The sequence below is a fragment of the Neofelis nebulosa genome, chromosome 16 (assembly GCF_028018385.1).
Source record: "Neofelis nebulosa isolate mNeoNeb1 chromosome 16, mNeoNeb1.pri, whole genome shotgun sequence".
Lineage (NCBI taxonomy): Eukaryota > Metazoa > Chordata > Mammalia > Carnivora > Felidae > Neofelis > Neofelis nebulosa.
Window position 1 is genome coordinate 46,931,201 of NC_080797.1, and position 13,389 is coordinate 46,944,589.

A 13,389-nucleotide genomic window follows, 5' to 3' on the forward strand; every position below is an offset into this window, starting at 1 on the left:
CCAGCGCCAGCCGGCGGTGGGGTCAGGGCCTCCGCGGGGGGGCTGGGGTGGGGCCGGGGGCGGGGATGGGGCGCGGCGTCCCCCCCCGCGGGGGTGTGTGGTGCTGCGGTCCGCGGCTCAGGCAGCCGGAGCAGGGGGAGCGCAGGAGAGAAGATGGAGGACGCCAGGGTCTGGCGCGGACTCGCTGGGCACTGCGGCGCCGTCTCCCGGGACTCCAACGCGGTGCCCAGCAGCGTCGCGTCCCTGTCAGACCCTCGGCGGCAGGCGCAGGCCACGGCGGTCACCTGGCTCTTCAGTCCCGTATGCGCCGCACTACCGTGCCTCCAAATTGGGGGAAGCCCCCAGGACTTGGAGTGTCTCTCCCGTCTGGTATTTCATCCCCAGCGCGCTAACCCCTCCGCACTCCTGCTTACGATGTGCATCTACCTCGGAGCGGCCCTCCAGCTCTAGCAAGGAATCCCACTGGGGTGCAGCCTCAGATCCTCCCAGCTGAGGGAAACACTTCCCACGCGTAGAGATGTCATTACTGGCTTATTCTTGGGCGAAGGGCTGAGCTTTCCCATCCTCCCCTTAACGCCAGAGAGGATAGGAAATTTTGCCCCAACATCCCCCTCTCCCGCCAAAAAAACAAACAAAAACAAGTGAGGAAGTATAGATAAGAAATTATTTTTGTCTTTTAGTACAGTCTTTCTCGCCCCACAGAACAAAAATCGAACTTGTGGTTGGACGGCGTCAGATGTCACTGAGGTGACCCCAGCCTCTGTTTGCAGTTCCAAGTCTTCCGTGTAGGCGTCACTGCTGCTGGAACTTTGTAGGATGATGTCCTGAACGTTTGCTATCCTCTCCTCAGAGAGGTAGCTACTGGGAATATCAGAGACAAGCTATTATTAAACCAATGTCTCCAGTCCGAGAAGTCTCCTGTGGCGGGCAGTGAGGGGGCAGGCTGTATTGGTGATATTTTTATAAACTCTGGCTTAAAAAAATTCCTCAGATGGTCACATTATTTCAGGACTTCAACATCCTTCATAACCAACGGTCTCTTATCTCGCACACTCCATTTATTCCTCTCCAGACATATTCTAATCAAGGTCACCATCTTGGACTTCCCCTATATTGACACAATAGTGATAGTATGGTTGCAGAATTCTATTCTAAAAGAAACTGAAGAGAGATAGTAATTTGACAGTCTGTGTTTCCCTTCCATCCACTACACATGTATACCCCCCTCCCATTCTTTCCTTCCCTCAGTCACCACAATGAAAGGGCTGCACACCTTTTTGGTCTGGTCTGGTCTGGTCTGGTTCCTTTTAGAGTCGATTCCCTATTGGACATTGCTTGGAGGCCTTGGGGATGAATGAGAAGTCTGCAGTATGGGTCGGTAGCAGAAGCAGGTAGCACATCAAGGGACAGATCAGCCTAAGACAGGAGAGGACAGAAAATGAACAGTTTCTCATACGTTCCTCAGCTAAGCTGCTGCAGTGGCCCCTATGTCTCCTATAAAATTAGTCTTATTTGGGGAGAAAAATAAAATGGCTCAGTAAGCCTAAGTTTATATGCACATGCAAGATAAGGAGGGAACTAAGATGTAAATCTAAGGAATTAACTAGGTAAACTAAAACCTTTCAGTTCTGACTGTAGACACTGCCTGTTCTTTCATTTTCATTCAGTGACTCCACGTCTCTGCTTCTTGATCACAGATTCACCTCAAGGTCTATGTAATTTATCTACTAAGTTTTCCTCCTCCCCAGTTTAGCCTTTCCTACTTTACAGCCTTTCAAAGGGTGTTAAAAATGAAGCTTTAGGATCATGAAAACTAGTGCTTATGAAGACCATTATTCTAATGACAATATTGCCAGACTCTTGAACTTATTCCGAGATCTAGAAACCCTTCTCCAGCAATTTTTCTCACAGCACCTCTGTTTCCCACCAACAGGAAGTAGAGGTCAAGTGAAAACAGTCCAGTTCTCATTAATGAAGAGCTGGGATTCAGAAGTATCACTTTTCTTGAGGAAAATGGCTAATTTTATCTCTATCCATGAGAGGAAACCCAAATTCCTGATTGCTCCCCAAAACCCTCCCTTAAAAAGAAAATTTAACAACTTTTTAAATTCAGATGAAATTTTAAACCTTGGGATATTTTCCAGAGGGAAAATATCCAAAAGTTTGGAACAATTACTCAAAAACAATCAGGTCCAAATGTTTTGAGGAATATAAGGAGGTTAACCAATAAGATTAAAGACTCCATCCCTAGAAGGGGCATTTCTACCCTTAGGACAGACAATATCCTTAACCACAAACAAATGAGCCTCTCCTCAAACCAGCTTCCACAGACAGTACTGGAGAAAGTGAAAAGACTAAGGATGTCTAAAGACAGTAAATTCATCCTGATTACTGTGAACAACTTTCAGTGGGTGAATCAGTGGTGTTACCTTAGAATATGATAACTGAAATGTTTGGTGTCTAAGCAAAAAAAGAAAAAAAAGTGTGCCTACATCCACCCAAATAAAACTCAAGATCCCCTCCTCCTCATCTTATTCAGGTTCTTCTTTCCCACTTCCTCTGCCCCAGCTTATATAACCTGTCATTTAACCTTCCAGGGATTTATTTCCTCATCTGGAAAATGAGGACAAAATAAATGCGTTATCTCACAGTGATGACTCATGAATTAAATGAGAAATGTATGTAAAATGCTTAGAACATTTCCTGTAATATAAGAAGTCCTAAGTAAATATTTTTATTGGTGCTATTAGTTGGTTCTAGATTAATTTTGGGGCTGTGAACTCCACAAAAACAGTTAATTATTCCTCTCACTTTCTTTCAAAGTAACAGGTTTTTCACCATGCCTCATCCCTCTCTCTTTTTAAGAGCTCTAATGTAAGTTGACAAAAGGCTAATGACACATGACAAAGGAATATACCTATTAAGATCAGCTTTTCTAGGGGGTGCCTGGCTGGTTCAGTTGGAGGAGCATGTGACTCTTGATGTGGGGGCCATAGGTTTGAGTCCCACGTTGGTGGTAGAGATTACTTGAAAACTTAGATCAGCTTTTCTAAAGACAACTTTTAGCAAACATTAGAAAGTAACAGGATATTGCCTTCCTATTTCGGAGAGAATTTTAAAATCCTGTGAGTACATTGGGGTTATAATTAGATTTAGAATCCCAGGAATAGGAAACATCTCTGCTGTTGTCAATTACCTGTCCCCAAGTAAGACTTCTCAGCAAATTGAAAACAAATCAAATCCAAAACTTTCAGTAGGGAATATCTACTCCAAAGAAGTTAGAAGAGGCTTCAAATCTGTCAAGTTAATGGACTTATTCTTCATGCAAAAAAGCTAGAACTGACAACAAATCTAGGAAAAGCCAAGAATGGAATATTTGCAAATACCAAAAAGACATTGGCCAGAGAGAAGTGTTTACCCTTCATTACCAGCCTCAATGCAATCAAGGAGGAAAGGAAGAACATTTTACCAAAGGAAGCACCCCGCCCCCCTTCTCCAAACCAAACCAAAACAACAACACCCAGCCAAGCTTCTCAGGAGGAAAGCAGAAGTAATCTCCCCACCCCCTTCCAGTCCACCCCAACTTCATAACCACACTAAGGGCTTAAGCCAATTGCCTGTGGCCCATGTGGTCAGAAGCTGGGTTTGTGTTTCAATTCTACCACCTAAAGTGTCATCACTAGTTATTTCTGCTTTAACTGGTAAGGTGAGGAAGGGGAAACAAGGGAGAATTTTTTTCTCTGAATACCTATTTAAGTTCCTTGACAGCTAGACAATCACAGAGAACAAAGGTAAAGGAAATAAATCCACTCATTTTCCTGGTAGACATTTAGTTCAGCTAGTAGTTGAGGGTTCTAAAACACTTGTTTCTAAGAAGGGTCTCATCCCCAAGATGCCAAAAACAAGTCCAAAGCCATAGAAACACATTTATCAGTTTAACTCTTCTAGAAAGAAGCTACCAGAAATCAATGTTAAACCTATCAGTTCCATCCACAAAGCATTTAAGTAGAAAAGCTAACTTCCGTTTCACAACTCCTAAATGACAGAGAACATCTAACAAATAGCCAGCAAAATAGCATAGCACATAAGAAGGAAAGAAAGTAAGACAGGTCAAAAATACACCAAGTAAGAAATTCAATACAACTGGAAAACATACTCTCAGGCACCAAACATTTCTCCTTTGGCCACCTGTTCCTCCCTGCCCTCAGATGCCCCAAGCCCCGGGTAATGAATGGCTCAGCTTGGAAAAAAGTTGATACCTAACAAGTCACACAAACTTGGTGGGCCTAAACCCAACTAAAAGCTTAGCTCAGTTACATCATCATGCTAATAGTCAAAAACATAAATTAAATCCTTACATGAAGCTATTCTGGTACAGAGGTAAAACTCTTTTCAGTGGCTTTAGCCTCCACCCCACACACATTCCACTAGTTAAAAGATGGATGTAATGAAACTGAACAGCATTGTGCTGTTTCATCTGCATTACCAGAAAAGCACTATTCATTTGCAACAAGAGATCACTACTTATTAATGCCTGTCCAAATGTCGTGAAGAGTAGGGGCGGAGCAAATACAGATAAATCAAATGAATATTCTTTAACCCGAACCCTGATAGACACACCTCATTGATAATTTCTTCACACCAGATTTAGTAGTCCAGAATTCAGGAAGGATTGTTTCTCAGAAATCTCCAAAGAGTTAGCATATTAATTAATACAGGCGGATCTTATGGTTCCCTCTTTCTGAGTCCGTAGTCCTTCCTCTCCCTTTCATGGACCTAGAATTAAGAAAAAGCCTCATCGGGTCAATCTGATGTTCTGCTGTAGATCCCTCCATTCCTGGTAAAAAAGGGAACAGGGAATAATGAAACAGGTGTTGAGGAACTGATGTATTATGTTCCCTGCATGAGGGAAGTGAGCAGTAGTGACCTAAGACACTGAAGCGGCATCACAAGACTAGCTAGACTAAGCTTTAGGAAGGCTGCTCCACTCTAGAAAGTAAGCCAAGAGATGGCAACACAAGGCCACGACAGCATAACATCTGGCTAAGGAGGGAATTCACTCCTTTAAAGATGTTTCTTGACCCTGAGCAGTCCCTGAACTAGACACTGCCTAAAGCTCAGTCATTGGGTCCAGGCCTACAAGCAGGTGCAGGAACCTGGCAAGCTGTTAAAGCTCAACATAGGGACAACAGCTGTACTCCACAGTTGCTCCTTAAGCTGTGAATAAAACATCAAGCTTACAGCTATCCACAAATACTACTCGAAACATTGTATCCTTGATTGCCTGAGCAGAGACAACAGGCTCTTTGCTAGAACTGAAGAGGACCAGAATCCCTAGAAGACAGTGTAGGTTGACTTGATGAACAATTTACTCTGGTAAACAGGGAAGATGGGAGAATCTAGATTTTTCTCCTGAAGTTATCTTTTCAACAAAGCATACAAATCTCTACTAGTTGACAGAATTAGCTCTCTAGCCCCAAGGCCTGACCCTGTCCTCTTCTTTTTGTTTTACTGACCTTACATAAGTACCTCCCACCCCCCTTCAGCTCCCAGCTATTTCGTCGTTTTTCCAGCTTACTCTGCCTGCCCCACCTCTCCTTTCACTTTCTCTCACCTTTCATTCAACACTTAATCACAAATAGTCAATCTAAGCCGGTGGAAAAGTTTCTGGGAGCATCAGGTAGGTATAAAGTAATCCCAGAAACAGGCATTCTGGGGGTTAGGATACACATTTCTGCCTTTTAGTAGTTTGCACTTTAGATAGGAAAGGCAATATACTTACTCTTCATATATGGAAGTGCATCTTCAGAACAATCTATTAATGCATTTATAGAATTATAATTAAGGGATGAAAAAAATCCTTTAGTGATGCTTCTCAGGAACACTGGAACTAGTAACTTTTATTCCCAATTATTCATCCAGTCCCCTACACAGTACACTCAGAAAAACTCATGAAGCTTGAGGAAGCCCCCATATGTTTGATATGTTAATTTAGCTCAGTTATTCTGATCACTTAGGCAAAGCAGACAGAAGGGTCCAAATTGGTACAGTAATCTGTGATTAGCCTCTCACCAAAGACATGAGAAAACTGAAAAGGGTGCTGGACTACTACAGATAGGTTTAGGATTTATTCCAGTTATTTCCTTAAAACCACAAGAATTTGGGGATGGGGGCACACTGGGAAGACAGGCAGCAGTTAAGGGAAAAGGGCACTACCAACCCAACATCTGCCATCAGTAATGTTTAACTTAGTAAGCCTATCCCTGTAGCTCTAAGAGCCCTGGTGAACACCTAATCTTAGAGATATTGCATGGTTAAGGTCAAATTCAGGCTGTGCTAATTTCTACCCAGAATGACTTATTTCATTCATATTTTGCAAGGCAGTCCAGGACCTCTCAGGGACTACTTTCCCACTTCATAAAGGGTTGTAATCAGCTTAAAGACAAATCAAAGTGCTCACTAACTCTCTCCTTACAGAAATGGCTCATGTATAACCATCCCATAGCTATTATGGAAGTTTTGCTATTTCAATATATAAGTATTAATTGAGCACCTATTAAATGTCTGGAACTGTACTAGCCACTGGGCATACTTTTATGGAGCTCCTCCCAGTAGAGAAATTAAAACTTGAAAAGAATCACAGACATTTGTATGAAGTGCTTAAAAAGGATTGGAAGGAAAAAAAAATTTAAAGCAGGCATTTGATTTCTTTACTACTAAATAGACTTCACCTCATTAGTTCTCACATAAATTATAGCTTTAACACCAAAGATCATCATAAAGGATTGTTAAATATCAACACGGATGCCTAAGAAGTTGTATACATACTCAGGGCTAAGTGTAATGCAGACTATTACTGAAGTCGCCATACATTGGCTTTTAAAATTCATCTACCTCGAGTAGTAAAGCAATTCAATCTTTCTGTAGTGGATCTCTTTCACTAATACAAATTTGTGTTAAGTGTATATTCAGCTACTAGAACAAATGCATGTTTGTGGATTACCCATTCACAGGGTCTTTTCTATCTTACTGTCCTTTGTGGCCTGCCCCCAGTTAGGAGTGGCTAGCCAAGCCCTGGTTGTGCCCTGAGGCCAGCCTGACTAGTAGGAGTTAAAAGAGGGCGAGGGCATTTCTGATGCTGGCTTTGCACTGCATACTAGAAAGTCAGGGATCACCTGACCTTCCTGCTGCTGAGCTCTAGGCCACAGCCACTAAGACTAAAACATGGATCAAAGACAGCACCATGGGACACCCTGGTGGCGTCAGGTGGATATTACAGGTGATTTTCACTTAAGCCCCTAGAAACCACCACAGAAAAAGGCAGGCTAGCTTTAAAAAAAAAAAAAAAAAAAAAAAGCAATGTGGTAGTAAAATGAACAAATTTTCACAAGATTCAAGTTCTGGGCCGGTCACTTTTAGTATCTTTCAGCCTATTATCTCAACTGCAAAATGAGGCTAATACCACTCCAAGATTAAAATGAATCAAAGTATTTAATGGAATAGTTAACTACTACTTTCATTGAGAATAAGGTATTTAATGCCTTTGCATTTTTCCTTTAAAAAAGGTAGCAAGGGCATGAACCCTTGAAGTCACTACTTTGGAAATAAGCCCAATCTGATTTAGAGGACCATACTACTTAAGCCATCCAGTGCACCTGTATAGGATTTTATGAACAGATTTATTCATAAACATTAAGGCATTAGCATATGAGCATCTTGGAAGTGTCAAAAAGTTAACAGTGCTTGCTCAGTTTACTATGTAGCCAGGGGAAATATATGTACACAAAACAATTATACAACAGATTAAAAGCAACATGCAAGCGCATACATCATATGCAACAATATATAAATGTGAAGAAAAGCAAAGCAGAATTATAGTGCAATTAATTAGTCCAAGAATGCTTAAGTCTTTAGCTGATCATGAAGGGGTGGTTGAATGAGAGGCAAAAGGAACGGGGATGCTGGTAGTGAAGGAGAGGTTTATTGAGTCTCTTGGCTTTGAGACAATTAACCAGGGCAGGGTCCCGAAGTCATGTTAAGATTCTCCCAAACCAAGGAAATATATTATCCATTTCCTAAATTCTATATAAATCTTCACATATGAATGCCTTTTTGGATAAATAACCACCAAAAGAATCCAACCCCAAAGGGAAATCTGCAGGAATTCTCATTGAGGTATGACCACAAAGTCTGGAAGTAATTTAAAGCTTCTTCTGTTAAGAATCATGACTAAGAATGATATAAAAAGGAGACACAGGAAGAAGCACCAGGAGGGAACCATTCTACCCTTAGGGAGACAACAGCATCAATTCTTGATGATCTATTCTCAGAGTGTGCACAGCTTACCAAAAAAACAAAAACAACTTTCTTCTGGACTTTGTAAGACTGATCTTGGGGCAACATTATAATGGGAAAAGTTACTTGGATTAGGTTAGAAGTTAAATTTGAATTTCCTAGTTTCACATCTGAGGAGCCATTATTTGATGCAGTGTTAAGAACACAACAGTTTTCTCAATCCAACCAGTTAACCCAAGTTTGTGAAATAGACTTCTATAGTGTGTTGCTTCTAAGGAATAAAAGTTCTTTCAGCACTGCATTTGGCTGAATGGGAGATACAAATACTTCTACAGAAACCTCACTGGGTACTAAAAAACCACAAAACTTCCAATAGTAATAAAATAAATTTGTGAGATTAAATGCATCACAGAGAAGAAATGTGAAGTTTATAGTTTCAGGAATGAAGTTTAACAGAGGATGATCAGGACTTGGAAGCTTCAGGGTGACTAATGGGGAGGGAAGGAGAAAGGTCTACAAACACACAAAAGTAAAAACAAGCATGGTCCGTTATTTACCAAATCAACCAGAGCAAGGGAAGATGTGATTGAGAATAGTGATAAATTGGAAAGGTAGACCTATTGTTGATTCGTATTAAGGGAGTTGACATGAAATCAGCTAAAACACTTCAGTCATGAATTTGGGTGTATAGATAAGGATGCTGGTATGGCAAATGGAGATGGAACACAAAACTGAACAGCATTTTGAACTGTATCTGGCAAATAAGCTCTAGTTCAAGTTGTAGATACAATGGTACTGGGCTAAAAACTGGTTACACAGAAAGTGGTATGCAATTCTACTACCTAGTTTTAGAGGACAAAGGAACCATTTTCAGTTGTCTTTGTTTTAGTGCCAGCCAACATTTCACGCCTTAAAACGTGGATGTCACTTTTGGTTTATTTTATAACTCAAAAAAAAAAAAAAGTCTCCAAAAATAATTAGAAACACTCCAGGAGGTCACAGAATGGAAAATGATATTTTAATGTTACATACAAATATTTAGCTTCTACTACTACACAATCAATAACAAAGATTTATTCCCAACTTAGACACAGAAAAAATATAGACCTATATTTACTGATTACTTATTCAAGATACTCAGAATGGGAAATCATTCAAATTTCTAGGTTTCTCTTCCAAAGCAATTGAATGATTATCTTGAGTGTCTATTCAGTGCATAGCTATTTTGTGCTATACCTGGAAGGGGGAGGAAGAAAGGTTATGACCTGTTAGAAAAGACAGATACATAAACAACTCACTGATAATCAAGACAGAATGGCAAAAGTTAAGATACAGTAGAAATACTCTGTGGGAACAGGGGAAGGACCAATAGTGCTCATTCAAATAAGTTTATTTAGTGACTATCGTGCCAGACACCACCTTGGTTCCTCAGGAAATTAAAATTCATGAAACAAGGAAGTTGAAGTAGATGGCTGGATAGTGCAAGCAAGCTAGGTGACCTAACTATACTCAAGGTACACACACACAAGTCTGTGTCCACACACAAAGGAATGATTCTGTCCGTATGACGGGCATTAAGTTTCCAGGAGGTGATTTTTGACATACTATCCAATGTTAAATCTCTCTAAATGAAGAGATGGAAGGCACTGCAGGAGAAAAAAAACACTAGGACCAAATGCAAGAAATGCTGGGGAACGCCACGTCCTGGGATATGGAGCATTATCAGGGGAGGGCTAGAGATGAAGCTATAAAGGTAGGCTGGGGGCTAGGTTACCAAGGGCCTCAGGTGCCTTATTTCTAAGACTAACCTCCAAGCAATGAGGTTTCAAAATACTCTAGTAGGGAGTGACAGGATAAATTTTTCATTAAAAATAAATAAATAAATAAAAATAAATCACCCTACCAACAGTGGCTGGTGGACAGTTGGGGCTTGCGGTGAGGATACTAATGAAATTCTAACCACACTTAAAATTTACTGACCATACAGTAGATGTTGTTAACTCAAATTTCCAAGTAAGCCACTTTAAGGGCAGGAGAGATTCAGCCCAGTACTTCCAAGTCCTATTTAAAGGCTGTCGGTTGTCTTTTGACCGATACAGCAGTCCATTCCTAAGTTTTACACCTTAATCGTTGCCACAACTTGAAAACTTATCCCAAACTTTATGTGTTAAGGCTTCCCTAATAGCACCTCAGCACATAATTCTACCATGCCTCTGGCAATTTACAATCTCCAAGTTCAGCTTTTTTCTTTTACAAAGTCAATTCTGGAGTTCCAATTGTACAATTTTGGTTTCAGAGTGCTTCTTCACAAGTTCGGCTAAGGAGACCCCATAGCTAACACTGCTAAGATTAAAGACACAGGCATAACCAACCTAGAGTCCTCTCAATCCAACCTGCACCAAGCCTGCTAGTCAGCAACCACCTTCTGTGGCTACACTTGCCACATAAAATGTTAGTTAAGCAGGCAACCTCTGTGTAAACTTGATTCTGCTCTCTCTTGAAAAATACTTTTATTTGCTCTTTTAGAATCTTATTCTTCAAAGCATACACGTTTCTAACATCAATGTTTTAAGGTGTGTGCTCCCATACCCATTTTCTTGAGTAAACTGTATCATCGACTGGATCTAAAAATTTTTAACAGTATTTTTATAGTGAATTTAAACAAGAGTTAAGTTTGTGTCCTTTGAGTTTTTTTTGCAATATAAGGTTATAGAGAGGGGAATGATGGGAATGACGAATGCTGAAATTTAAGCTTTCTTAATATAAAATGGCATTAAGTAAACATGACAGAACTATGTGTACAGACTTTATGGTCACAAGATACTCTGTGTCTAGTTAAGCAAAGCCTAGAGAACAGACAAATGTAAACAGTTAACCTGATGAATAAGCAGGATTTTAAGACACACTAATACTCATTAAGTCTTTCAGTAATGCTAAGAAAGAAGATTCCAGAAACCTGTTTCACGCCATATAAACAAGCAATAAAGGTCCCAGAATACATATTTGTTTTTCCTAGTATAGGACCAATTTTATGCCTAGATTGCTTTGTGTAGCACATCTACTCCTGTATCCAATTCTTATACTTCTGGCCTTACTGATCTATACCTGTAGGTGTACAAGGGAAACAGGGAAACAAGCAAATTCACATCTACAGCGTTTTCTCCTAAGTCCCCAAACCTAGACATATTTTTCTCTATAGGTTCGTTCGGTACTAGTAAATCTCTATTCAAGACCTAAATGGATTCCTACTCAACAGATGGGAAGGCAAAAGGTAAAGTTATAGTAAGGAAACTTACTCAAAAAATCCCACTTAACTTTGAAGCTAATAGGATTAAGGCAGTTGCTTTCCACCTTGCTTTAGGGATGTTTTACAGTAGGGATAATTTCCTGGTTGATTTTGTGTAATAGCCCCCTCTAGTGGCCATACGGTTTTCCCTAGCATTTATTCAAACAGGAGTGGAATATTAAAAAAAAAAAAAAAGAAAGAAAGAAAGAAAGAAAATTAGACATCTGGCATCCCTACAAGTGGTTTTGTTCATATTTGGTGAAGATGAATATAGCATTCTATAGAGGCTCTCAATTTCCATTATCTTCACACCGATAGTTCTATCAATAGTTGACAGATTACAGTCCTAAATTACAGGAGTTAAGACATTTAACTTTGTTGACCGTTAACTCCTTTGTGCTTAAGAGATAAAGACAAACACCCAGGATCTGCAGAACTCAAGATCTTAAGTATTGTTTCATCTATCTGTTTTGCACACCTACCTACAACTGCAACCACCTTATGCAAAGGTATGCGTTAAGTGTAAATTTTCTCTCCCCAATAACCCAGCTGCAGAACTTATTAGAATGTTTATTATGAGGTTATTTCTGCCTAAATTAACTTCTACATGACAAATTTATTCAATTTATTTTTTCAGAAGCATCAAGTGCTTTTTGTAACAAAAATTCGATTCCTACAAAATCACAACCACCTTTAATGTAAGCCTGTCAGGTATAGCTTTTGAAGTTAATCAAGAAGCATACCCAAAGTCCTCAATCACGGGAGTAAGTCTAACTTCCTGGGCCTCTTTTTAAAGTTTTTGCCAGGATTGCTATTTGTTCAATAGGCAATCAAAATGAACACAATGAACAGATGCTTCCTTATAATCTCATTACTTCATGCCAATCCCAGCTTCTCATATAGGATCAGACTGATCAATGTAAAGTCCTGTAAAGTACTGAAAAAAATTACCCCCCAAGAATAAAATGTACCACTACATACACTAGGATGGCAGAATTTCCTTCAGTGGAGTACAATTGTTGAGTCCACAACAGCGACAGAATATAAAGAAATGTGGGTCATACCTTTTTTCTCGTGGCTGCTTCAGCCTAAAAAGATGGGGAACTTACATCTCAATAAAGGATCCACACTTAACAGGTTTTTCACTCACAAGCCCAAAGTTATACAGGTTTAGCTCTTCATTCTATTAGTTCTACAATCTCTTACCCAAACTTGTGGAGGCAAATGTATTTGAAATTTAGAGTCATTTTCACTTTATAATATTAAAATATATGGTATATAGCCCCTGTATCATGTAACACCCTCAGCAAAGCCTAAGGTAACTGTGTAACAAAACACCAATATTTCTGCAGAAGACAGCGTAGCCCCAGAAAGTGCAAAATGAAGGCATCAATTCTGGTCAGGTTTTACATTCAACAACAAATTTTGTTTTCAGAGTTTTTTGGGTAAGAGATTGTGAACCTGTTTTCTGCCTTTGCACTCTATACCGGGATAAAACTAAGTGAAACCAAAGGATGGTTATGTAACAACAGAACTTCAGCCTAATAGCTTTTACTACTACTTATGAAAAATACATACATAACTTAATTTGTAATTTCAGCGCTTCATGTACAAAGTGAAAAGACGCAGTTCATCTACACAGAAAACTTGAAAAAAACAAAAAAACCCGTCAGCCCTAATGAGCAAGATGTTTCAAAGACAAAACTGAGAAAGCTGAAATTCTAAATCAATCTTATTCAACTTAAACACTACAATGAGTGTCCATGGGAACACTCAAAATTTATAAAAGTATAAAACTTAGGAGAAAA

General features: G+C 39.8%; 2 long non-coding RNA genes across 2 annotated transcripts; one reads left to right on the plus strand and one right to left on the minus strand.

Moving 5' to 3' along the window:
- Positions 1 to 107: 107 nt before the first annotated feature.
- LOC131497951 (uncharacterized) lies at positions 108 to 907 on the plus strand. The gene is made up of 2 exons (XR_009255233.1): positions 108 to 369; positions 703 to 907. It is a non-coding gene; the product is annotated as an uncharacterized LOC131497951 (long non-coding RNA).
- Positions 651 to 9,247, minus strand: LOC131497949 (uncharacterized). Its single transcript, XR_009255231.1, has 3 exons — positions 4,621 to 9,247; positions 1,274 to 1,416; positions 651 to 861 (listed from the first exon to the last, which is right to left on the minus strand). It is a non-coding gene; the product is annotated as an uncharacterized LOC131497949 (long non-coding RNA).
- Positions 9,248 to 13,389: the final 4,142 nt, after the last annotated feature.